This window comes from Mytilus californianus, unplaced genomic scaffold (assembly GCF_021869535.1).
Source record: "Mytilus californianus isolate M0D057914Y unplaced genomic scaffold, xbMytCali1.0.p SCAF_10, whole genome shotgun sequence".
NCBI lineage: Eukaryota > Metazoa > Mollusca > Bivalvia > Mytilida > Mytilidae > Mytilus > Mytilus californianus.
Window position 1 is genome coordinate 17,770,089 of NW_026262582.1, and position 26,195 is coordinate 17,796,283.

At 31.2% G+C, this 26,195-nt stretch overlaps 1 long non-coding RNA gene across 1 annotated transcript; it reads right to left on the reverse strand.

The window, feature by feature from the left end:
- Positions 1–1,507: 1,507 nt before the first annotated feature.
- On the reverse strand, positions 1,508–26,195 carry LOC127717719 (uncharacterized). The gene is made up of 3 exons (XR_007989307.1): positions 26,055–26,195; positions 5,945–6,041; positions 1,508–2,300 (listed from the first exon to the last, which is right to left on the reverse strand). It is a non-coding gene; the product is annotated as an uncharacterized LOC127717719 (long non-coding RNA).

The window sequence follows — 26,195 nt, forward strand, 5'->3', positions numbered from 1 at the left end:
CCAATATTTGCCAGTTATAAGGGATTTTTGTCTGGTTTTATTTTGTTCCTTTTTTGCAACACCATGAAAGAACATTAAGGATGTAGTGGGGTCAGATTTAGGAATTTTTGTCAGATGTTCAGACTCCTCAGGTTTTTTCCTACGATATAGGGTAAAATATTTTGCCCCATATCACCCACTTTTCTTTTCATAGTAGACTTCAATAACTCATAAAAGGGTCATTACCAAAATTTAAGCAGATTCTAGATTTGTTTTCTTACAATTTGAAACCCAAATAATGCCAATGCTAAATATAAGGTAAAAGTCAGAGTCAGCTTTTTTCCGCCATTTTTTAAAAATCAAATATCTCAAAAATGAGTTCCATAATCTATAAATATTTTAGCTTATTTTGTTCCTTAACCATGTTAACTAATGCTCTTCTGACATATAGTATCAGTTGTAAATTCTAGATTTTTAAAATTTCATCTAACTACATCCTTAAGTTCGCTCTTAATCCTAAGGGATTTTCCATTAAAATGAGTGTGGGAGAGTAGGTAGGTAAGTTTTTATTTTTAGGCATGGGTTGTGGGTAATTTATGGTAGTATGTCCCTTTGTTGTGTACAAAATAACTAGAAGAACGTATGTTGGTTGTGGGAGGATTTTGGAAGTCCTTTCCTACACTCCCCTATCTATTTTAATGGAATAGCCCCATGGTGGGTAAATATCGTCTTTTTATCTTAAGGTAATGGCAATACTCAAAACAATAACCTTCTTTTGTATATGAAATTCTATTTAAAAATAACAATTCACAGTTAAAAATGTACAATTTTTTCAAAACTGATACACATCATCATTTATATAATCAATTATCTGTCAATAAATACACATTGACATCAAAGTTATCTACAGTACAATCTCAAAATGTTACAAAAATATTCCTCATAGACATGAGACACACTAAGGTTAAAAGTCATATAACCACAAACAATAATTCGCTGTTTCAGAATATAATGCAATCTGGGAAATATTTTCAAAAGCGTTCACCAAAGCGTTGCGATTGGTTAAAAATATCCTAAACAATTGAAATTCAACCAATGACATGATGTTATTTTCATTTTGGGGTACGAACAATGAGATTACCCATGGCCCTTTAGATTCTGAAACGGCCTTAGAATTGTGCACTGTTCTTGAAAAAATAATGTTTCAGAACTTAAAGGTATACAATGTGTTTAACTTTACCCCGTTACACATTTTATCAAATTCAAAGTTAATATGATCCTGTTTTTAATACCTTAACAAGTGGGATATGTTCATACTTTGATTTTAAGGGAATTAACTCCTGTTTGATTTTGCTGGATTGAACAAGGAAATGTTAAAAAAACAACCATTCACACACACTTATCAAACCATCAGTCAAGGGTAATATTTATAAGTAAATTTGTCACATTTAAATGTTCTTTTCAAGGTTTGAATAATCTTACTCTATTTTTCTTTAAAAATTAAATTTGACAAGTAATTTTTTTTACAACGCCATAAATTCTTAATTTTTTTAAAACAAAACATGCATCCAACTTATTGTTCTGGTTGGCAAAAACTTTTTTGGATGAAAGCTCAACCTGTTATCACATGAACTACCTACAGATATTAAGTTACTGACAAAATCCTTCAAAAATTGGTCTTAAAGGCCTGTACATACATGTATGCAGAATTTTTAAAATAACAAACAATTAGCTTTTAAAGATCAACAATCAAATACTCTATAAATGCAATGAAATTAAGAGGGTCTGGATGGGGGTCCTTCATTTCTGTATTCTTTAATTTTTTAGGCCATTTTTCTCTTTTTTTATACTTTTTGCCCATTTCTTTCTATTCTTCATATTTTAGCACCTCATTATACTCTATTATATATTTCCTTGGTCCATTTTTCTCTATTCTTTATATTTTTTGACCATTATTCTCTATTCTGTAAACCCCCATCCACACCCTCAGTTTAGAGAAATTCAAGAAAAGAAGAAAATATAAACATCTTACACCAAGTATTAAAATTTTGAATTACCATAAGGGAGAATAACTCCAAAAAATTTTGAATTACTATAAAGCGGAAAATCTACAAAACTTTTTAACCGTACCAATAAAGATTCTTTTGGGGTATAACTACTACCCCTGACTGACTCTAAATCATAAATATGTTTCTAAAAAATCTTCAAAAATCCTATGCAACTGTTTCATTCTCAAATTTGGTTTTCTTTTCTGATCTCAGAAATCTGTAGGCAACATATGCAGCAATTCCACCCCACATCAACACTGAAGCACGGGCTAACTGAAATAAGAAAAAAAAAAGTTATTTCATTATAAAACAAATTTTATTATTTTTATTTAAGTGTACATTTTGTATCTGCATAGCTTTACAATCATAAATGTAGGTAGAAAGCAATATAAACTCTGTTAGAGGCTAGCTAGCTCCTAGTAACTAAACTATGATCTTTAAGTAAATATCTAAACCAAAATTAATATTGAATGTGAACTTTATTTTATGATTCACAACATTCACAGTGTTAAAATCTAAAAAGATATCAATTGTTATCATGGTTATGGTACTTCATTCTCTCCAGGTTATTAACATAATTTTAAAGAAGACAGGGTTTTCAACAAGATGATTTCCTGAGCCCTGGCCTGATGAAAATCTGTCTGGACTCATCACTTCCTTACATGATGCGTCTATTAAAAGATGCAATAAGAATTAGATTGTATCAGCTGAATCCATTTATTATCATTTCATAGCAAAAGTCAAAGGAAAATTTTCAAATTAGTCTTATTCTTAATTTTTGGCCATATTATATTTTGTTATACAGACTTACAACAAATAAAAGATTAAGGCAACGCTATTGATTTTCTTCCCAATCTTGTATTTGCCATGGCAAAAAAAAATTGAAAACAACACGTTATGAATTTCACGCGTCCGAAGCACAAAAATGGACATAGATGAGTGGCCAAAGCCAAAAATGGTGAGTCCCTGGACTGCTTACAAATATTTAGTGTGTGAACCCTGGTTCATGTAACTAAGGGGAATTAAACTCTTGAATGATAAATTGTTATCAACTTTCAAAGGCTTTGGTTGAGTGATCTTTCAATAATTATCCGTAAAATAAAGTTCAAAAAATATTTTATGGTAAATGTAACTAAGGCAGTCAGAGGTAGTACTTGTACAAGTGTTTTTTTATTTACTGGTATAGGTAAATTATTTTGGAAGTAGAGTTATATCCCTTAGACATTCAGATATTTTTTACTTATATAAGTATAAGTCTTATTTTCTTCTACACTTGAATTTCTAATGACTACACTGCTCTAATAGAGTGTTTAATTGTGTGTCATTAATAGTTGTCTGTACTATTCATAAAAGTACAATTTCATGGAAAATGAAAATATCATTTGTCTGTTATCTTCCAAATACTGCTCATTTACAAGCCTCCAGGGGGCAATTTTTTAAGGACTTGCGCAGTTTCTTAACATCTTTTTTCCAATAGATTTCTTTGCTTAGTTCTTGAGATAAAAGGTTGAACTCTACTTAAAAATTAATAAGAAAACCAGAAAAATTCTGTTTAAGCATGTTTTGACCTCCCAAAATGTGAACATTTTAGGGATTGTAAAAAAAAAATTACTTGTATAAGTAAATTTTTGGTAAAAGATTTAAAGGAAATAATTTAAACCTTGAAAATAAAACAAAAATCTTACAAAATTACTTATACATGTACAAGTAAATATTACTTGCATCTTCTAGTAAATAATAAACTGCTTCGCCGAGGTCAGCTGGATACGACCGCAGAGGTCCAACCTAGGACAGGTGGGGCAAAAATGGACACAATATTCAAGCTTGATACAGGTCAGAATTTGGACTGTAATTAAATATTTGGTCCAAGGACACAGTTATCGTCCTTTGGTTTTCGTTGTCTACGAATATAGTCCCTAGTGTGAACAGTGTATAACTTGCATTTTTTTTTGATACATTTTCCCAATTTATTTTTTGATATTTAATGCATGAAATATTAAGTAAGGGGATGAAATTACATGTTAAAAAAATTTGGGTGCTGAAGCCTAAGACCATTTTATACTCCTGTGGTATGCTTTTTGTAACTTTTCTTTACATTCAAAGTACATTTAATATATATGGAAGAATAATGTATGGTTAAAAAACTTCAAAAACTTCAAATTGGTTGAAAAAAATGCATGTTTATGTAAGGCTTCCCTTAATTCGAAAATCTCTATTTTCAGGCACAGGCTCATATAAATTTGACTTTTGAATAACTGTAATAAATCTGATAAATCAAATGAGTGTTCCTTTGCTTTTAAAACTTATTATATTAAATTCAAGAGTATTTAAAAAGCAAATTTTTGCAATATTTAAATTTTTTAGGCCAAAATCTTGACAGTTGAAAATATTTGATTTAAACGTCAAAAATAAACATCCAAATTTCAATATTAAAATGGCCCTAGTTTCTATAATATATATCCTATGGCCATGAAACTTGGCCAACTATCTTATAATTGCCTAAGCTTAGGTCATGCAAAGTTTTATTAAAATTGGTCAAGTCTTTCTATCCTATTAGGTCCAAGGACACAGTTATCGTCCTTTGGTTTTCGTTGTCTACGAATATAGTCCCTAGTGTGAACAGTGTATAACTTACATTTTTTTTGGATACATTTTCCCAATTTATTTCTTGATATTTAATGCATGAAATATTAAGTAAGGGGATGAAATTACATGTTAAAAAAATTTGGGTGCTGAATCTTTATGTTAAGTAGTGATTTGGTCCAGTTAAAAAAGGTCAAAAATTAGAATGTCTGAAGCTGTCAAACTGAATTTTAGCCCCCCTTAACACAGAATTGTCAATATTTTGAGTTAGAGCTGGTAGAAGTTTCTATAATTTTGATATTATTTGTATCAATAGTAGTACACTACACTGTAAAAATCTTTTTGAGATAGAGCAGGTGCGATTTTTTTAATTTGAATTTATTGTCTAAAAGAAATGCACTACGAAATAACTGTGTTCTCGGGCCATTTGACACATTATAGGTTTCTGATACAGAATAAATGTAGTCAAAGAACTTGAAATTGGTTATATGATTTGAATTTATATTCAACTGGAGATTTCTTGCTTTTGTGCAATACACTATGCTGTTGAGCAATACTTAGTAAATCTGTTTTCAGACTATATACAAAGAATTAGCAAAATAAACTGTGACCCCCAAAAATTGGCTCCCCCCCCAAAAAAAAAAAAAAAATTTTTTTTTTACCACCCCCCTTTTCCAAAAAAATTAACATTTGAAGAAATTTTCTTTTTTGTAAAATTTACAATTCAAGAGACATCAATACACTTAAACACAAGTTATTGTCTGAAACTAGAAAAACGCTTGTTTTAGACCCTTTGTGGCCCCTAATTCCTGAATGGTTTGGGCAATTACTCCCAAAAATGAATCCCAACCTTCTACTTGTGGTACAATTTCAGAGCAATCAAAATACTTATACAGAAGTTATTGTCCTGAAACTAGAAAAATGCATGTTTTGGGCCCCTTTTTGACCCCTTATTCCTAAATGGTTGGGACCATCACCCCCAAACACAATCCCAACCTTCCTTTTGTGGTATTGAACCTTTTTTTTAAATTTCATAGAAATCCGTACACTAAAACTAATATAAGTTATTGTCAGGAAACCAAATGTCTTTGGACGACGACGTGATAGCAATATATATACAACCCCAAAATTTTTTTGCTGTCGTATAAAAATGACTTGTATGACTGTAAAGGGCATAACTCTTGAACAGTAAATGTGAAATCGATCAAATCAAAATTGACATGTATTTTACGATCCATGACATTGTGTTCAAATTTCAAAATATCTACTTTTCATCAAGTGGCAATTAGCATCATCATGATTATCATTATCATGAAGAAAAAAAACCCACTAACCATAAGTTTCCCTTCATTTGTAAATGTACTTGTGTATCTTCTCCAACCCTTCGTTGTTAATGCTTTTCTTTGGGCTCCTTCATAATCTCCTTTAGTCCTGAAAGAAATAAAATATTGTCAGGCATAACTCCATCCTAAAATTTACATGTGTCACAAACTTCATAAATCTACAAGATTTAGCCATGTCTAAAATGTACCTCAATGGTACAATGCATAAAATGTCTAATACATAGAATAAATGATTATTTACTATGATTATCTAAAAAAAAAATAATTTCTATTTGTCTAGAAGACATCCAACATGTCCAATAATGTAAAAAAAAAAACAAGATTGAGTAACAGATTTATACTTTTCCTGTAGAAGCCAAACAATCATGAGAATTTGCAATGTTTTGGTAAAAAATAAAATCAACAAAACTCATGACATTGTTACATTTTTCGAAATGTACTTTTGTTAGGCATCCTGTATATTCAAATTACATTGATATGAATTATATATATTCTCATCTGGAATATTGGTGAATTTGCCAGTTAAACACCCATCCATCATCATCCTTATCTAGAGTCCTGTTATTAAATGTTTCATAACAAGCATGACAATTGGATAAGGTTTGATATCAACTCAAGTATTTAATTTCATTATAATAGTAAATAAAAGAATAATGTGTCTGAGAACACGAATGCCCCCCCCCCCTAAAGCTTTGCAACAAAAATGGGATGGAAGGACAGAAAGACAGACAGTCAAGGGTAACACTTAATGCCCCCTCTCCTATGGCAAGGGCATAAAAACAAACCTTTGGTGAGTTTATTGTTAAATGAAATTAATCAACAATAATATATAAATATAATATGGCATGTTTTTCTCGTGTATTCTTTTTGCTATACTAGTCAAAAAATCAAATGGAACATATACAATTAGGTGTGTGAAAAATTACAACAGATTTTAGTGTTAATAACCCCATGTCTGTTATGAAGTTGAAATGTATATGTACTTTGAGTAAAAATTAAATATTTTTAAATTTAAATTTATAGCCTTTGTTTTTTTTTATATACATGATATACATGCATGTATTCCAGAAAATATACCCTAGTGACATGAGTGATTAGACATAAAGGCTAGTGCTTTTTGTAAACAACAAGGGGCTTTTGTGGTACCCCCTATCTGTACAGTGGGTTGACAGTCTGTTACAGCAGTTACTGTTAACATGCACTTCTTTAACATGTATCTTTAGCTGTTCCTCTGTTTCTAAAGGGCCTCTTTTTACCACAGAACACCACAGAATACCACAGAACACACAAAATATACCTCTGATGGACTGTATTCAGTTGTTAACAAGGCAAAGTCAATAGCCAGGAAACCCATGCAGAGAAAGGGACCAAGAACCGATATATAGAATTTCGAAATAGTAACATTTGAGACATAATAGTTGTTGTTATTGCTAATTCTGTCTATAATTTGACTTTTATTATTCAAATAAATTTTGTTTTTCCATCTAGGGTCGACTCACTATCACTACACCCCCAATTGACTTGGCCTTTAATTGGGTCCATACCAAAAATTCCTGTAAAACCAATCACCAAGAAAACCAAAGAATGTAAAAAAGATTATTTTAGCACAATAATGTTTTAATTAACTAATAAATTATAGTAAGCATGTCTTTTTATTTAATTCTTGAAAGTTGAAGTTCGAAGATTGATTTTAGATTTTTTTTGTGTGTATCTTCCTCATGCATGTTCCTCAAATTTCATATGTAGAATTCAAGATACATAAACTTTGTCTGCTGTCAAATTTCAAAGATAAAAATTAAGTGGAAAATTTTAATTTGATAATATCAACATGATCAATAACAAAACAATTCAATAAATACATGGTCAAGATAGAAGATTAAAGTCTTTTTTCGGCTCTTTCGGTTCTTGATCTCTTTCTCTGCATTGGTTTCCTGGCTATTGACTTTGCCTTGTTAACAACCGAATACAGTCCATCAGAGGAAGTTATGACATTGTCATGTTTTCGTTTCTTACTGTCCAGTAAGAATTTATTATAGAGCTTTCTTTTTTCCTCATCTGATTTAGTTTTCCAGATAACATCAGCAATCATATATTGTTTGTAGGAATTGACAGGAATGTAGTCAGCTGAATGATGCAGTGCTGATCTAAAATTGATGAACTGAAAGTCCACCATGTCAAACAGTTTTTCGACCAAATCTGGGGCATGTTGGGGCTTCCAGTTGACTGCCACTTTCATTACACGGTTCATAGATTCTGCGTTATTGTTTGTCCACAATTTTTTGGTGCCTAAACGTCTATTATGTGCATTTACAAATTCGCAAACTCTTGGTTTAAAACTCTGTTCGTAGTATTTTAGGAACTGAGGGTAATTTGAACATAAATCCTTAAGTTGTGCATCTTGCACAAATTGCAAAGTATCGTCTGCACTTGCTATGCTGTCATCTCCAAAGATTGTGTTGATAATGTTTTTTCTTTCTTGTGTGCTGACACCAACATGATCTTGTAAGTAATGCTGCACATTGTCTTTTAAATGTTTTGTACACAATGTTGGAAAAGCTTTTTCTATGGCCTTGGTCAGCGCCTTTTCATTGTCACTACCCAACTCTATATTCTCATGGCGTCGAAGTTGGACATCATCTATCGCAAGTTCTAGTGTGGCAAAAATGTGAGAAAAGAAAGCTCTATATGTTGTGTATGATGCATCCTTGTGTAGCAGCATTGGTCCTGCGAAGATTGGATGGTCTTTGGTTTCTTTTCTGTGTACCCGCAGGTTCTTATAAACTATCGACGTAACGTAAAAGCTACCCAGTTTGAAGGTTCTGTCAACCCCCAAAGGATGCTCTGACTTTTGTGACAGGAAATATTTTAAATTTGAAATTTGGTGTTCTGTATAACAAACTATTGCCGGTACTTGGTTCTTGTTTTGAATTATCTGTTGTACAAACAGATGTTTATCGAGCATCCCTACGTTATACAAAGGCAATAATCTCGTCTGCAACAGTTAACGGGACAAAATGATTTGGCGTCCACATACCATTTATTCCCCAATTAGTGTGAGTCCACATTATAGTTAATAACCCAGATGGTGAAAGGTGAAGAGGTGTGTATGTTGTATTCCTGTATGCAAGATGGCCTTTACCATAAACAGGTGGGTAAATTGTTTGGATGTTCTTAACAATGACATCAGCAGCTGCCATTATGGTCCATGTGGACGACCATGCCCTGTCCGTGGCACATTGGATGCACGATTCCTGAAAGGTAGGGGACAACATAATAATATTGGAAGCGTCAGTGTGAGATGTATACAAGTCAATGTTGGTTAACATGTTGATGCATGTCATTACATGTAACTGTGTAGGATACTGATCATGACCAAACAAGTGAAAGGGAGTCGAAAAGACAGTTGCCATTGCTTCCATTAGCTTAAAGTGATGTTCCAACGTCTTTGATATCGAAACTTTGTATATACATTATGGTGACAGGATGCACTGGCTGACGAAATGGACAAAATGGAGGACAGACAAATAGAAGAAGCCCTTGACAGCTTACCAGAATTGAGCAGCGATGAGGATGAAGAAAAATTGGACATCAACACGATGTTACAAAGGTCCTTATAAGGACCATCAATATTTTTCAAAAAGATCTATCATTGTTGTTCACTTAATAACTCTAAATTCATTTTCCCAATTAACTACCAAAAAAGTAGAGGCAAGAACGGGTCACGTAGTTTAAGAGGATTACAGACCATAAATTCCGAAAAGTTTTGCCAAAAACAGGTAATGATAAAAGATTTATAATGAATTCTGTACATAATAAAACAAATATAGCTTGACACACGTCGGTGATGAATATGTTCAATGTGTTTATCCATTACTTATCATGATTAATCGCAATTAACAATAAACAAATGTGCTATATACATATTGATTTAAGAAAGCTTGACACACGTCGGTGATAAACAGATTAAACAAATTCAACGCCAAAAACTAAGAAGAATATATATACTATGTAAGTTTTTAGATTAAAACATAAAATTACCTAATTAAGGAGAAATAATAATTAACAATAAAGAAATGTGCTATTATATAAAGATGAATTAACAAAGCTTGACACGCGTCGGTGATAAATATGTTAAATGTGTTAATCCATCACTTATAATGATTAATCTCAATTAACAATAAAGAAATGTACTATATACATATTGAATTAACAACGCTTGACACGGGTCGGTGATAAATAGATTAAACCGATTAATCAGATTAACAAATTCAACGTCTTATGTACTTAACAATATCATGAATATTAATCGTCAAAAATTAAGAAGAATTGTGCAAATATACTATATAATTTTTTATATTAAAACATAAAATTACCAAATGAAGACGAAGTAAGCCAGATGAATAAGAGTAGGTTGACCCTACTTCTTCTCTCAAACAGGTCAAACAACAGAACGTGGAACCGCTGGATGTAACCAAGAAATTGATGTCTTGTAATGAGAATTGTTGACAGTCATAGTGGTACCATGTATTGCTCTGTACATGTATGTAAAGAGTTACATTGTACTGAGTTCTTGCAGCAATTCTGTCTGCAGTCACCACAGGGCCAGAAAACCGACCTTTTTAGGTACGAAATTTTGCGTTTTGGCATTTTGACTTTACTGATAAACTTTGATACTTTAACAGTCAGAGCTCTGACATAAACAAGTCAGAATAAAATGACTTCCATAGGTCAGATATAATTTGATGTAAGTGTTGTCTCCCTTCTTGCACTCAACAGAATATGACTTGTACAGGTCAGTTTATGTCAGACTTTAATTTATCATAAAATGACTTCCACAGGTCAGATTTTGCACAAAATATTGTGACTTAATATCTTCATATTCTAATAAGATTTATGCCCCTTTTTAATGCATTTTGACTTCGAGGGGTCATTTTTGTTCTGATTTGAAGCAGTCATTACTACCACTTTGTTATCAATCTCCATAAAAATATGGTGATTACTAGTTTCGAATTAAAGAGTTTTAAAAAGTGGGGCTCATCTGTCTGACATCATACCTTCTCCTTTCCAGAATCTAAACATAATATATTTATCTCATCACTTTCAATTATTTCAAAATACAAAGAAAAACCAGGTGAGAAAAAATGGATCATACAATTTTCTGAATATCAAAAGATTTACAAAATACAATATTGGATACATTACATGACAATACTTCAAATCTTCCAAGGAAAAACAAGACACTTATTCATGATAAGACTATGTTAATAAAAGATATATTCTCATCCACTTTAAGCTAAATGTATTAAGAGCAAAACATTTATTATTTTAATATTTCATTGAGGTAAATACTGTTGTGCAAACTGACTCAAACAAGTCACATTATGTTCTGACTTACTAAACGTATTACAACTTTTAAGTCTAGTATTGTCATATTGATTTAAAAATGTATAGGTAAGCCAGATAAAAGACTGAGGAAATTGGGTCCCCATAAGTCACAATAATGAGGACTATAAAAAAGTTTATTTGGTATATTCAATATTAAATGTATTTTGTTTTAAACAGGTCAAATCATGTTCTGACTTAAAAGAGTCAGTCCAAAACTAAAATAAATTTATTGAAATATTTAAGCTGGGCATTGCCATATGATATTAAATGAATGTATGGGAACGTCAGATAAAAGACACAGGAAATATATGTTAAGATCCCCTAAAATAAATAACCATTTGACTTAATTGTTTCTAAAAATTTATCAAATAATAAACTCGAAAATGGCAGATTCAGAAGCAGTCTGAAAGCAAGGACTTTCTTGGATTAAAGGAAGTACACCTAGCTTTGATTGGAAATTTTGTTCTGTAAACTGACTTTAACAGGTCAAATCATGTTCTGACCTTAAAGAGTCAGTCAAAACTAAACTTATTACAACTTTTAAGTCTAGTATTGTCATATTGATTTAAAAATGTATGGGAGAGCCAGATAAAAAACAGAGGAAATAAGGTCCCCTAAAGTCACAATAATGAGGATTATATAAAAAAGTTTATTTGGTATATTCAATATTTAAATGTATTTTGTTTTAAACAGGTCAAATTATGTTCTGACTTCAAAGAGTCAGTCAAAAACTATACTTTAACTAATTATTGCAACTTCTAAGTCTGGCATTGTCATATGCATTTAAGAATGTATGGGAAAAACAGATAAAAGACACCCAATAATAAAGTCACAATAATGAGGACTATAAAAAAGTTTGTTTGGTATATGTAATATTCAAATGTATTTTGTTTACAAGTTTCATCAAATTATCTTAAAATTTTATTCTATTTCTGTATTTTCATGACTTTTTCTTTTCTGTTAAGTTAACACATGGAACTTTTGGTTGTAAAAAATATCATTTTAAAGACCATTTGACTGAATTGTTTCTAAAAAAAACTTATCAATTAACATGATTAATTAACTAAACAGTAGCAGATTCAGATAAAGGGAAAAAGGGGGGGGGGGGGGGGCTTAGAGGAAGAAGACCTAGTTTTGATTGGAAATTTTGTTCTGTAAACTGACTTTAACAGGTCAAATCATGTTCTGACTTCAAAGAGTCAAACAAAACTAAACTTATTTCAACTTTTAAGTCTAGGATTTTCATATTGATTTTAAAATGTATGGGAAAGCCAGATGAAATAAGGTCCCCTTACGTCACAATAATGAGGACTATAAAAAAGTTTATTTGGTATATTCAATATCAAATGCATTTTGTTTTTAAAGATTTTCATCAAATTATCTTAAAATTTTATTTTATTTCTGTATTTTCATGACTTTTCTTTTCTGTTAAGTTTACACATAGAACTTGTGGTTGCCAAAAAAAATAAAATTTTAATAACCATTTGGCTGAATTGTTTCTAAAAAAACTTATCAATTAATTAACTCAACAGTAGCAGATTCATATTTTGGGGTGGGGGGGGGGGGGGGGCTTAGAGGAAGAACACCTAGCTTTGATTGGAAATTTTGTTCTGTAAACTGACTTTAACAGGTCAAATCATGTTCTGCTTTCAAAGAGTCAGTCAAAACTAAACTTATTAATACAACTTTTAAGTCTAGTATTGTCGTATTGATTTAAAAATGTATGGGAAAGCCAGATAAAAGACAGAGGAAATAAGGTCCCCTAAAGTCACAATAATGAGGACTATAAAAAAGTGTATTTGGTATATTCAATATTAAATGTATTTTGTTTTAAACAGGTCAAATCATGTTCTGACTTAAAACAGTCAGTCCAAAACTAAGTTTATTGAAATTTTAAAGTTGGACACTTCCATATGATATTAATGAATGTATGAGAACGTCAGATAAAAGACATAGGAAATATATGTAAGATCCCCTAAAATAAATAACCATTTGACTTAATTGTTTCTAAAAATTTATCAAATAATAAACTCAAAAATGGCAGATTCAGAAGCAGGGCTTAAAGGAAGTACACCTAGCTTTAATTGGAAATTTTGTTCTGCAAACTGACTTGAACAGGTCAAATTATGTTCTGACAAATTGACTTAAACAGGTCAAATCATGTTCTGACTTAAAAATATCAGTCAAAAACTAAATTTATTGAAATTTTTAAGTCAGGCATTGCCATATGATATTAATGATATGTATGGAAAAGTCAGATAAAGTACACACGAAATACATGCAAGATCCTGTAAGATAAATAACCATTTGACTTAATTGTTTCTTAAAACTTATCAATTAATAAACTCAACAGTGGCAGATTCAGAAGGGGACTAAGAGGAAGAACACATAGCTTTGATTGGAAATTGTGTTCTGTAAACTGACTCAAGCAGGTCAAATCATGTTCTGACTTATAAGAGTCTGTCAAACACTAAATGGATTGCAACTGTAACAGTCGGGCATTGTCATGATTGTGATGTGATTGTTAGAATGTATGGATACAAGTAGGAAAAAAGATCACAAATATTAAGTCACAATTTTTAGAACTATATAAAAGTTAATTTGGTATATATTTGATATCTTAATATTTCATTGAGGTAAATCCTGTTGTGCAAACTGACTTGAACAAGTCACATTATGTTCTGACTTCAAAGAGTCAGTCAAAAACTATACTTTTACTAATTATTGCAACTTTTAAGTCTGGAATTGTCATATGCATTTAAGAATGTATGGGAAAATCAGATAAAAGACACCCAATAATAAAGTCACAATAATGAGGACTATAAAAAAGTTTATTTGGTATATTAAATATTCAAATGTATTTTGTTTACAAATTTCATCAAATTATCTTAAAATTTTATTCTATTTCTGCATTTTTATGACTTTTTTTTCTGTTAAGTTAACATATGGAACTTTTGGTTATAAAAAATATTATTTTAAAACCATTTGACTGAATTGTTTCTAAACAAACTTATCAATTAATTAACTCAACAGTAGCAGATTCAGATTAGGGAGGGGGGCTTAGAGAAAAAGACCAGTTTTGATTGGAAATTTTGTTCTGTAAACTGACTTTAACAGGTCAAATCATGTTCTGACTTCAAAGAGTCAAACAAAACTTAACTTATTACAACTTTTAAGTCTAGTATTGTCATATTGATTTAAAAATATATAGGTGAGCCAGATAAAAGACAGAGGAAATAAGGTAGCCATAAGTCACAATAATGAGGACTATAAAAAAGTTTACTTGGTATATTCAATATTAAATGTATTTTGTTTTAAACAGGTCAAATCATGTTCTGACTTAAAAGAGTCAGTCCAAAACTAAAATAAATTTATTGAAATATATAAGCTGGGCATTGCCATATGTTATTTAATGAATGTATGGGAACGTCAGATAAAAGACACAGGAAATATATGTAAGATCCCCTAAAATAAATAACCATTTGACTTAATTGTTTCTAAAAACTTATCAAATAATAAACTCGAAAATGGCAGATTCAGAAGCAGGGCTTAAAGGAAGTACACCTAGCTTTGATTGGAAATTTTGTTCTGTAAACTGACTTTAACAGGTCAAATCATGTTCTGACTTCAAAGAGTCAAACAAAACTAAACTTATTACAACTTTTAAGTATAGTATTGTCATATTGATTTAAAATGTATGGGTGAGCCAGATAAAAGACAGAGAGAATAAAGTCCCCATAAGTCACAATAATGAGGACAATAAAAAAGTTTATTTGGTATATTCAATATTAAATGTATTTTGTTTTAAACAGGTCAAATCATGTTCTGACTTAAAAGAGTCAGTCCAAAACTAAAATAAATTTATTGAAATATTTAAGCCGGGCATTGCAGGGCTTAAAGGAAGTACACCTAGCTTTGATTGGAAATTTTGTTCTGCAAATTGACTTAAACAGGTCAAGTCATGTTCTGACTTTAAAAAATCAGTCAAAAACTAAATTTATTGAAATTATTAAGTCAGGCATTGCCATTTGATATTAATGATAATGTATGGAAAAATCAATTAATAAACTCAACAGTGGCAGATTCAGAAGGGGGCTAAGAGGAAGAACACATAGCTTTGATTGGAAATTTTGTTCTGCAAATTGACTCAAACAGGTCAAATCATGTTCTGACTTAAAAGAGTCCGTCAAAAACTAAATGGATATGCATAAAATCTGGTTCATAATTTTTATACGCCCGTTTACGGGACGTATTATGGTATACCGTTGTCTGTCCGTCCGTCCGTCCGTCGTCAACACGTCGGACATTAACTCAAAAACGCTGTAACCAATTTGCTTAAAACTTTGGTGAATTGTTTATATCTATTGACATGAGCTCCCTTTCGTTTTTTATAAATTTTAGATTTTATGTTTCCGAGTTATGGGGTTTTATTCATTAAAAAAAGGGGGATTTTCCAGTTTTCGGACAATAACTCGAGAATGCTTTCACCAACTTGCAAGAAATTTTGGTTAATTGTTTATATCTATTGACATGAGCTCCCTTTGGATTTTTATAAATTTTAGATTTTACGTTTCCGAGTTATGGGGTTTTATTCATAAAAAAAAGGGGGATTTTCCAGTTTTGGGACAATAACTCAAAAATGCTTTCAGCAGTTCTCATGAAACTTTGATGAAACGTTGATATCTATTGATGTAAGCTCCCTTTAGAATTTTATAAATTTTAGATTTTACATTTCTGAATTATGGGGTTTATTCATTAAAAAAGGGGGGATTTTCCAGTTTTCAGACAAAAACTCAAAAATGCTTTCAGCAATTCGTATGAAACTTTGGTGAACTGTTTATATCTATTGATGTAAGCTCCCTTTAGAATTTTATAAATTTTATTTGTTTATAGTCTGACAACAGATTTACTAAGTATTGCGCAACAGCACAGTGTATTGCACAACAGCAAGAAATCTTTAATTGAATATAAATTCAATTCATATAACCAACTTCAAGTTCTTTGACTACATTTATTTAGAAACCTATGATAGATGTATGTCAAATATTTAATTACAATCCAAATTCAGACCTGTATCAAGCTTGAATATTGTGTCCATTTTTGCCCCAACTGTTCAGGGTTAGACCTCTGCGGGCGTATCCAGCTGCGCTCAGCGAAGCAGTTTATTGAAAAGATGGAGAGATTAATGAGTCTATATTTTGTTATTCCGACTCACAAATGTCACTATGTGACAAATTTCGGGAATTTTTCTCTCCTTTTGACTGATTCCTATATGTTGTATGGGTGCCATAACTATCACTACAACATGTACAAAGTCAGCACATTCTAAGGGACGCCATCAAAAGACCAATGTAGGATAAAAAAACTTAAATCAAATAGTTTGGGGTGGGGTGGGGTTAAAGTTGCTGCAAGTTTTGTTTATCCAAAATCGATTTTACATAAATCCATATTGGTCAATCAATCTTTCCCAAATTAAGTTAAGAGGGGGGGTGGGTGGGTCAGTGAAAAAACTATGTGATGTGAATTAAGTTTTTTATCCTATATTGAACTTTTGATGTCGTCCCTAATGACTTGACCTATTACAGTATTTCTGTCTGAATTTTTTATGAATATTCTGTATTTACTAATTTAACTACATGTATGTTATTGCAAGTGTATTAATTAGCTTTGTTTATTACTTATATTAAACTAAATCTCTATTAATCAATTATCTTAACTCTGGTTATTGATTATATAAGAAAAACTCTGCCTATTACTTTTTGACTGTAATCTAAACTCTGATTGTTAACATCCTGGATTGCATATCTGCATGACCATTAAACTCATGGTATACCCATTTTATTTGAGGATATAAAAGTATTGTTTTTTCAATATAACATTTTCAGACACATTGAATCTGTGAAGACAACTTTCAATTTGACTTTAGAAATTAAAGAGTTTGTAAGCAAAATGTTGGGGAAATTTAATTATAATTAAGAATGTTTAAAATTAGTTAAGAAAAAAGCCGACATTAATAATGTTAAAAAAAAAAATGAGGAGAAAAAACATACAAATTCAGACCAAATATGGTGACTTTGTTGTCCTTCAAGAAGCCGTACATATAATCCATAATATTTTCACTGTTTTTTAAATACATGTAAAAGTTGAAAGATAACTATCTATTGATTTTTTTTTAAATAGCTTTTTTTTAATTTTTTCACAACACTTATAACTTTGTAATTTATGTTCCATTGTACACTTGTTATTCTTAATATCTTTAAAAATTGTTGTTTGGGAACAAAATCTTGTCAGGGTTTCTTATGGTACTAGCATGACAAGTGCATTCATATTCTAAAATACTCTAAACATTAAAAAAAGTCAGTATTTTCAGATCATTCTGAGTCTTTCTGACCTTATTAAGTCAGAACATTCAGACTTTTATAAGTCAGAACATTCTGACTTCCAATGTTCTTCTCACTTCTGTAGAAACAAAACTATCTATGTTTCAAATAAGAGGTAAATGCTTCATGTGGCTAAGCATCTGGGGTAAGAATTATAGATGTGTAATTTCAGAGGAAAACAAATATGCCAAAATGTTTTTTTTTTTCATATAGATTAGACCGTTGGTTTTTCCGTTTGAATGGCTTTACACTAGTAATTTTTTGAGTTCCTTTATAGCTTGCTGTTCGGTGTGAGCCAATGCTCCGTGTTGAAGGCCGTACCTTGACCTATAATGGTTTACTTTTATAAATTGTAACTTGGATGGAGTGTTGTCTCATTGGCACTCATACCACATCTTCCTATATCCATGTAATTAATAAGATGTGATGCATGTGAGAGGAAAATAATACTGAATAGACAATTCTGTTTGCACAAACACTGATAAATATAATATGTAAAGGTGGTCTCTCAGCAGATTAAAATAAACAAGAAATAATTGTAACAGGATGCTGTTACGAAGTCTCCCAAACAAATTTAAGCTCCCATAATTCGTCATTCCCATGGTTGCCTGACATTGGGCAAGTTCCAGTACACATTGGTTTTGTCTAGTAAAGTGATATGCATAAGTGACGCCTAGGGTTTGACCCTGCATGTCATTCAAATCTTCTTGAAATGACGAACAGGAATATCATATGGTTTACCTTTAGGGGTGGTGATCCAGAACATTTCAAAAGGGGGATGGGGATGACACCAATTGACTTCCCCTATATTTCATTTGATTTGTTTTATTGTCCTGTGCAAGAATGTATATGGTGTAGGGGTGGGGATCTCGACCGTTTACAAGTTTTCAAACACGAGGGGGTGGGGTGACCCTCAGGGACTCCACCTTTATTTCATTTGATTTGTCTTATTGACCCTTACAAGAATATATATGGTTAAGGGGTGGGGATCCCGACCGTTTACAAGTTTTCACACAGGAGGGGGTGGGGGTGACCCCAAGGGACTTCCCCTATACTTCATTTGATTTGTTTTATTGTCCTATTCAAGAAAATATATGGTTTAGGGGTGGGGATCTCGACCGTTTACAAGTTTTCAAACAGGAGGGGTAGGGGTGACCCCCAGGGACCTCCCCAACTTATCATTTGATTTGTTAAATTGTCCCATACAAGAATATATATGGTTTAGGGGTGGGGATCTCTACCGTTTACAAAATATAAGAACATTTGCAAATGGCAGGGGGTGGGGGTAAACCTGGAGACTAGCCCGGTATATTTCATTCAAATCAGTTTGACATTATAGAGGAATAGAGAAATGACAGGGATAGGGGTGATCCCTGGAGACTTGCCCTACATTTCATTTGATTTGTTTTATCATGTCCCATGATCATAAATGAAGACCAGGTGTGTGCATCACTTATTGTTCTCAAGTTATAACTTTAAAAATAAAAAAAAAAACCCTTGGGTTCTTTAGTTAAACCCCTCCCTTCCTTTTTCTTTTATTAAAATTTTTCCCATTTTCGTTTCATTATCATCATATCAATATTCACAATGATCGTTTTTCTCATAGGGAGAAACGAATCAGAAAGGTTAAAAAATCAGTTCGTGATTGAGTTTAAAAATAGAAAAATCACGTGACGATGTTCAGCTCGAAGCAATAATTTTACTTTTTAAATTGCACTGACTAGTTAATAATGTTAATATTGTTTAAGACAACACGAGTTATCTCCCGAAAATAACAATTCATTATCATAACAACATTTTCTGACCTGAACAAGTCAGAATTGTCAAACACCAGGTCATCTAAAAGACCACGCGTCCGTATTTACAGGTCGCGCGCCTTCATGAAACAGCAAAAAAATCACTTGCAAGGAACTTCTTTATAGGCAAAAAATATAAAAATGCCCATGAAAATACGGAGGTAATGTGAATTACCTTTCTAAAAATGCCCACAATGACCTAGATTTTCACTAAAAATCGTAAATAATCAATATAATATTCAATGACTTCTCGTTCAAGACACTTCCAAAACAACGACTCTCAAACACGTGATCTCTTGCAAAAAACCACGTGATCGTATGTGTCGTAGATCGGCGGCAAATTCAAAATAACTTCTGGTTTGACGGACTCGAGTGAAAACTACGCAAAACAAAAATTGACGCGTACAGGTCAGAATTTCAAAACACTTTCTGACTTGAAGAAGTCATTTTATTCTGACTTGTTTATGTCAGAGCTCTGACTGTTTAATAATAAATTTTGTGAGATTTTTAGATTTATTTCTTGTTCTGTCAATATATACCTCTTGGTCAATATCTTTAGATTTTGGAGCCAATCGTAAATTTGACCAATGATATTAACAGGAAATAAAATATTGCCTAATTATTTTTATCGGAAGTAAAAGATGATCCAATAACATTTACAGGAAGTGATACCAATACTTTATGGTTTCACGTTTCAATTGTCTAACACAAGATTTGAGACGTCGCTAACAAAACAAAAACTGTAAAATTACTTCTTCTGAGACATTGTTAATAAACAAAAAGTTATATAGGACTTCTTTTAACATTAAATTTCCGTTTCTTTTGACAGCGTGATTGAGTTATATAAGCCACGTGTTCTTTTCGATTTATAACATAGACCTCCTTAGTGGGTTGTTAAATGTTTTTGTTTAATTACTTTTAATAATGATCATAACCATGATAACATATACTATTGTTTTACCAGTCAGGGGTACTACTTAAACAAGTGATTTCATTATCACCTTTTTCAGTGATTTGATAAATTCAGTAATCACCTTTTTAAGCGATTTTGGTGTTTCCTTTGATCTTCAAATGTTAATTTCATTGATTTTCCATATTTTGACAAACTTCTCTACAATTTTCCTACATAGATCAATTATCCTTTTTTTCTTTGTATATTAATTTCACCAGTGCGCTTGGGCAGTAAGTTAGTGCGCTAAAGCACTTAAAAGTACCCTTGGGAATTTTTCTGTAATCAAATATTCATTAACTACTCTTGCTATCAGAAAAGGTCAACAATATTAGGTAACCTGATTGGTTTTCTCTTTAGAGTTAGAATGATCTACTTCAAGGTTATGTCCTGATCTACAAATTATTCCAGTTTTTGCATTTTAAATAAACTGTAAAAACTGACAGGCTTATCAAGCAAAGGACAATTTCTGCATGTACATGATCTGATGTACATAGTTGTTTTTTCAATGGAATTCTTAAAATTGAGAATGGAAATGGGGAATGTGTCAAAGAGACAACACCCCAACCATAGAGCAGACAACAGCCGAAGGCCACCAATGGGTCGTCAATGCAGCGAGAAACTCCCGCACCCGGAGGCGTCCTTCAGCTGGCCCCTAAACAAATATGTATACTAGTTCAGTGATAATGGACGTCATACTAAACTCCAAATTATACACAAGAAACTAAAATTAAAAATGATACAAGACTAACAAAGGCCAGAGGCTCCTGACTTGGGACAGGTGCAAAAATGCGGCGAGGTTTAACATGTTTTTTGAGATCTCAACACTTCCCCTATACCTCTAGCCAATGTAGAAAAAACAAAAGTACAACAGTACGCACAGTAAAACTCAGTTTAAGAGAAGTCTGAGTCCGATGTCAGAATAGGAAAAAAAAAAATAAATAAACAAAATGACAATAATACATAAATAACAACTAGCAGTTACTGACATGCCAGCTCCAGCTGCCAGCTCCAGAACATAACCCGTGTCATGCCAACAACTGGTTTTAGAATAAATATGTTTAATTCCGATGCAAAGACCCTATAAGTGAATCAATATTAAAGCCAAAATATGCAATCTTTAATGACCTGACAACAGTATCGTAACTATAATATCCCTTCTTAATAAGTCTGTTTAAAGGTTTTGTTAGTTTTGTTGTCTTTTTACCAATAAAAAAATCAACCTTGTGGGAAAAGTATCAAGAAAATGTTATAAACACTTATTGAACGACCTAGCCACAATCAGATGTACATTTCATATTAGGTCTATGTTATAGGCTTCTATAGACAAGAAGATGAACTTAAATTAAGTATTACATCTTTGAACTGAAGAAGCGAATATAGGGCTTCACAATGCATATCAAATATCATGTATATGTGTGATTGTTTTGAAAAAAACCCACTAAAATACACGCTAAAAATGGACAAAATTTCATGTTATGTTGTTTCATTTAAAAATACACTGTTTTTATCAATTGATAGGTAATAAGTGAACCTAATTTGAACTACATTATTGGTTCACTGTTATAGACAATTTATTCATCTTTCTTTTGCTGGTTGTTGCAATGAAAAATCTTCAGTGGTTACAAAGGTATGATAAAAAGTGGAATACTATATATATGCATTCGTTATGCAATTTTGTATTTTTGTTTTTACCTTGTACAGTGTAGTGATAAAAGAGAAAAATAAATGAAATTTATGCTATTATGTGTTTTTTTTTCACTTCTTGTATATAAATTATCAACCACTACCTCATATATCAATATTGCAGTACCCTAGCTGAAGATATATGCCATCAAAGTTGGATATACAAATAAAGTGAAAAAATGTCTTTTCGGAGACATGCATTTCCTAGTAAACTGGAAGTGTAATAACATTAATGTTGCATTGCTAAGTTCCTGCTCTTTTGTAGATATGAAAACACTACAAACACTTTTTTCTACCATCTTTTAATAGAGGAAGAATTTGAAAAAAATGTCAGAATGTCTTGTCCGTAGACACATGTCTTGTCCGTAGACACATGTCTTGTCCGTAGACATGGCTTTATATCAATATTGCTTGGCTTTATGGATCTAAATTGTTCCTATGTGTTGTTTAAACTTATAAATATATTATTTTTAATTAATTAATGGAAATTTAACTGTTCTAATTTTTTGTAAAATTACTTTACAGGAGTGGATTTTAAAAAGTGGCAAATTGTCAGTCATAAAAAGCATATCTTATTTTACTTTAATATTTTTATTCTAGTTGCTGCATAACTTAAAACATTAACTTAATCATATGAAGAAATAGTATTTCTCTCTCTCTGACTTTATCTTTTGCATTTCAGGATTACCAGTTTATGAGGAAGTGTCTACGGACAAGACACTTGTACATAACAAGTATTTAATTCAATTATTTGTCTGCTTTGGAATTTAAATCTTTTTTATAGGTGATGAAAGTTCTTTGTACAAATTAAAACTCAGTTTTTTCAACATAAATATAATCACAATTATTTCTTTAGAGTATACAGATTTGTCTTGTCCGTAGACATTACCACAATGTATTTGTTTCCAATTTTTGAGTTCAGCCTCATTTGAAAGATAACATGTATGTCATTTTTTCAAGAGTACACATTCAACTATGTCAAAATTGAGATTTAATAATAGTTTAATTGTTAAATAGTCAGATTTATGGATTTCAGTTGAATGAATTCGTCTTAATTCTTGCTTAATCAATAAAATTTTGGGATATGTAAAGAATCATGGGTACATTTTTATATTTTCCAAAAATTAAAAAAACACAGCTTAAAATTTAATGGGTAACTTTTAACCTTAACTTTAACAATTATTTTTTTAATGCATTTAATTAAATATCAATAAAATGTCTTGTCCGTAGACATTATCACAATGTATTTGTTTCCAATTTCCTCGAGGTTCAGCATCATTTGATAGATAAAATGTATGTTATTTTTTAAGAGAACACATTCAACTATGTTAAACAGTCAGATTTATGAATTTCAGTTGAAATATCAATAAAATGTCTTGTCCGTAGACAAAACATATAAATTGTATTGTTAAGTTTAATTGTTTATTGTAAGAATATGCATCAAGTTATTTTAATGTTCTATACACCAAAAGAAAGGATTTTTTTTTGAAGTTTTGTTATTTATAGATAAGTGTAGATATAGTTTGATCAGATCAGAGTAATGATCAAAGAAAGCTACTGTTGTTTGAAATAATTGTGATTTAAACATGTTCTTGTCAATTTTTTTTCGATTAAAATGTTTGATATTCAATAATTCTAAACATATTTTGTTGTCTTTGTCATTGGCCAAAAATCTGAAACTGGCGACAATGTCTTGAAGGCAACCATTAAAGAAAATTAGACAGTTTTTAAACACCTTGAATTAAATAAAAATATTGAATGTTTCTTCCAAAAACTGCATGTATTTATATAAATGCTTCAAGTGTTAGCCTTATGACGGCTATTTTTCATAATTTAAACCATTTCTGTACCAAAATATCAAAAGGTTTTTTTCCTGATGTGATCTTCATTTTTGACTTCATGTGAAACACAAAATGTACATCTGATTGTGGCTAAGCCGTGAAGTGATTACATTTTAACTTCTCAAATTATTTGTTTCAGTGATTTTAAAAAGTCTGTGTCTATTTTTGTGAAAATTTTTAATATTTCACAGCCAAAATCACTTGAAGAAGTGATTCTGAAATCACTTGTTTAAGTAGTATGGTACCCCTGCCTGTTTACTAGTCAAACATTTTCCAAACAAAAATGAAATAAACAAAACTTATATTAGTAGGTAAAAAACAAGACAAATCAAATGTAATTCATAATTGATTAAAATCGTGCTTTTCTTAATAGTCATTTCAAATAAAATTCAAATATATTCATAATTAGTAATCAGTTCAAGTCTCCTCGATCTCTATTCATCGGTTAGACTTTGATATTTGTCTCTTTTCTTGTTATTGGTACTATTTTATAGAAGAAGAAATAAATGAAGAAAAAATATGAGGTGTCCATGACGGTGGTTTGCAGAGTTGTAATGTTATAGACTCTCTGGTATCAGGTCGTTCCGGCCCCAAGTCGATCTGGCCCAAGTCGATCCGTCCCATGTCGATCCGGCCCCATCGTAAAATAATGAATAATTTATATAAACTTCGGAGGATTTGGTCACAGTGGTGACATATTTGAATCAGGATAAATGGAATTTGTAAAAAGTATCGATGATTAATGACATGTGACAGCAGGTTAGTGAGATATGCCTTATATTGGAGTAACTTTTAAAATTACATTGTTATTTTAAATCGACATGAAAATGAGTATGATTGGTACTGTTTGTAACCAGCATCAGCATGTACATATAAATTTATTTTCCATGATACTTGGGAATATCATGGGGGAAAAAAGTTTTTATTTAATTCACACATAGAAGAGATAAATAGATATTTACAATCCAATGGAACATATAATTATGACTTGTTTAAATGAAATCAGTATAGTCTATAATTGGGTTGTTTATTCAACAACTGTCTGATGATCGTACTAAATTCTGTTATATATGTTTTTATTATAACTATGCATGCGCAATTGTCTTGAAAACTTGTTATAAAAACATAATCAACATAATTGTTTTATACTGTATAAGCATCCGTATTCATTTAAGGTGAAAAATCGATTTGAATTCAAATATTTCATATTAAAATAATATTATATTTCTACATAAAATTTTAATATAAATTTCAAAAAAATATTCAAACAAATGTCTAATCTTATGACAATTAAATATCCAAATATTCGTCAATGGCCAACTTCTTTACCGTTCATGTTTTATATTATTATAAAATTCATAAACATTTATGAATTACAATTCATATATATCTTTATTTTTATACCTTATAGATATTTTTTTTATATTGGGGCTGGATCGACTTGGGACGGATCGACTTGGGCCGGATCGACTCGGGGCCGGATCGACATGAAAGCGACTCTCCTTTTCTGTTTGTGTTCAATGTAGATATTTAATATCTTAACGTTATTTAATATAACTTGTTGAAATAATAACTTAAATATTATATTTAGGTCACATTTATAACGATAGACAAAAAAATTAATTTTTGGGGTGTTCGGCAGTGTGCAGTGGTGTTCGGTGGTGAAAAGACCTACCGTCTAATCAATAGTTCATGCGTTTTGTAAAGTTATTTCAATGTTATGTTGTATATTTAAGTAGTTTTATTGTTTGTTTTTATGTTCTGTGGTATATTTTGGGTGTTCTGTGGTATTCTGTGGTGTTTCTGTGGTAAAAAGACACTCCACCATAATCATGATAATTGTACATTTCTATGTAATTGCATTCACAAGAGTTGTCAAAACAAAATATCAAATGTAACCTTCCAAGAAAATCTTTTTTGTATGAAGCAGTTTCGAAACGACTTCCATTTACACTATTTAGTAAAAGTAGTGTAAATGGACACGATGGTTCCAAGTCGTTTCGTAATGGCTCTTTCTAGGCATTTACCAAAGCCAAAAGAAAACCAATGGACTAAATTATTTACCCAATCCAAGAAAATAAACACCCTAAGCTGCTTCCTGCTGGTAGTTTTTGCATTTCCCACTTTTTAGTTTTAATTTTATCGAATAGGTCTTTTTCATTTTTTTCGGTCATCGTTAGTCAAAGGTGCACCATTGGTGAAGGG